At 47.6% G+C, this 1926-nt stretch overlaps 1 non-coding gene across 1 annotated transcript; it reads left to right on the top strand.

The window, feature by feature from the left end:
* Positions 1 to 814: 814 nt before the first annotated feature.
* Positions 815 to 921, top strand: LOC147662922 (U6 spliceosomal RNA). Its single transcript, XR_015305470.1, has one exon. It is a non-coding gene; the product is annotated as a U6 spliceosomal RNA (small nuclear RNA).
* Positions 922 to 1926: the final 1005 nt, after the last annotated feature.

The raw sequence follows: 1926 nt of genomic DNA, 5'->3' as shown, positions 1-1926 counted from the left end.
TCAGAGGTATGGTGTTGACTAAACCCTTAGATGAGAATTCTTGAAGCAAACCTTGGCAAAACCAACTTAACTTAAAGCTACTTACTTACTCCCCTTCCACGTGTTAGGCTTAGGTCAGGCACACTGGGGTAGGCATAGTTAGAAGCACCAGTTGAGTATTTTAGCCTAATGTATATATGACTGTATATATGTTTTATTACTTTTAAACCATTGTATGGCTAAGAAACCATATCAATGCTTTTACAGTTCTATTTCCCAATCCTTATCTTACTGTACGTACTTTTTATCATAACAAGTCTTGCAATTGTGGCAATACATTTCTCTTGTACGAGAAGAAAGACTGTTCAATAAATGTTAACCCTGTATTGACAAACGCCCGTCTCTCTATTCTCTACATCTCGTGAAAGTAAACTGCACTAGACTGACTGAGTGAAATACCTGTCTATTGTTTCACACGACCCTAGAGATTGACTCTTGATCTGAGGAGCAAAGTTGTCATGTTGCACGGTTGTTGGAAAGCTGAATCCCTTCTTGTCTGTGCCAAGGAAGCTGATCACTTCCTATGCAGAGAAGAAAGTTTCCAGTGACCTCTGAGCTAGTTGGTAACACACCCAATTAAGTTTAGCATAGTCAGTGGAGGCCTGGAATATCCGCAGTTCCACGTCGATACTACTGTTTATGTTATTCCAATGCGCAGGGCCTAGTGGGAAACTAGGAACTACACTACATTCTCACATACGAGATTACTGTTTGGGGCAGTGTTTCCTGGAGGTTGCTGGGCACTTCCTTTATTGGTGTGTTGGGTGTTCTTCTGGTGCTCGCTTCGGCAGCACATATACTAAGCTTGGAACGATACAGAGAAGATTAGCATGGCCCCTGCACAAGGATGACATGCAAATTCGTGATGCGTTCCATGTATGGGGTTTTCTCCTTTGCTCACCATGTTTGAGGGGACTTCCTCTCCGGTGCATCCACGGAGCTGTTGCTCATTGGTATGTCATATGCCTCTGGTGTCACAGGCTATCATGTGCTGAGGGTTCAAGTCCTGCCAATGCTGTCAATGTGACTTGGGATGTTCATTTTCATGCTGTGCTTTGGAAATTTGCATTCTCTTTGTCCACGTAGCTTCTTTTGCTGTTTTTCTTGGACTGTTTTGCGCTGTCTGCGCTGCTGGTGCATGCGGCTATGCCATCATCTCTTGTTGGTGGGATCGTGGACGTTTTTTCCCTGTTGGGGTATACATTCGGGGATGTTCCATGAGATTTCTGGCGTTTTGTTGCTGGGTCTTTCTCCCTGATTCATTTGCTCAGGCGGGGTTTATTCCCGTTTTTTACCGGCCATTTCGTGCTGTCCTGTTGGCTGTAATGGCTGCGGTGTGGCTTGGCATTGCCATGCGGGGTGTTCCTCTCTTTCTGGGGACACGATTTCGCCTGGCGGTCTTTGTCACCTGGTATCCTCCATTTTTCTTCTTTTTTGCACCTTCTCCCTCTGTCTTCGGAGGCTTCTTCCCTGGAGGTCCGGGTTGGGCGGTTGGTGGATTCCGCTCTCAAGAGTTCGTATGCTGCTTCTCCTTTTTGGGGTGTGTGCTTGCTCTTTTTCGGTCTGTGCTTCGCAAGATCTTTTCTTAGGGGTCCCTCCTTCCGGTCCCGGATGGTTGGGCCTTGTCCTCGGCTACCGGGGCGGCGGGGGCTTGTGAGATTTCTCTATGGCCTGCGTTTTGATGCTTTGCCAGTCCCCTGGTGCCTTGCATTTTTTGCACTACGTTTGGTTCCCTGCCTCTGCGGCGCCTGCTGCTGCCCCTGAATGTCAGTCGGATATGTTGTGCCCAGGAGGAGTCTCCGTGGCCTGGTGGTTGTATCTCTTCCTCTTCAGGTTATGTGTTCCGCTCCTGATGTTGACCTGCTTGTGGGTCACCTATCTCCTTTC

The sequence above is a fragment of the Lissotriton vulgaris genome, unplaced genomic scaffold, assembly GCF_964263255.1.
Source record: "Lissotriton vulgaris unplaced genomic scaffold, aLisVul1.2 SCAFFOLD_304, whole genome shotgun sequence".
Classification (NCBI taxonomy): domain Eukaryota; kingdom Metazoa; phylum Chordata; class Amphibia; order Caudata; family Salamandridae; genus Lissotriton; species Lissotriton vulgaris.
Note: the sequence above shows the minus strand (reverse complement) of the source record. Positions and strands in the feature narration are given on the sequence as shown.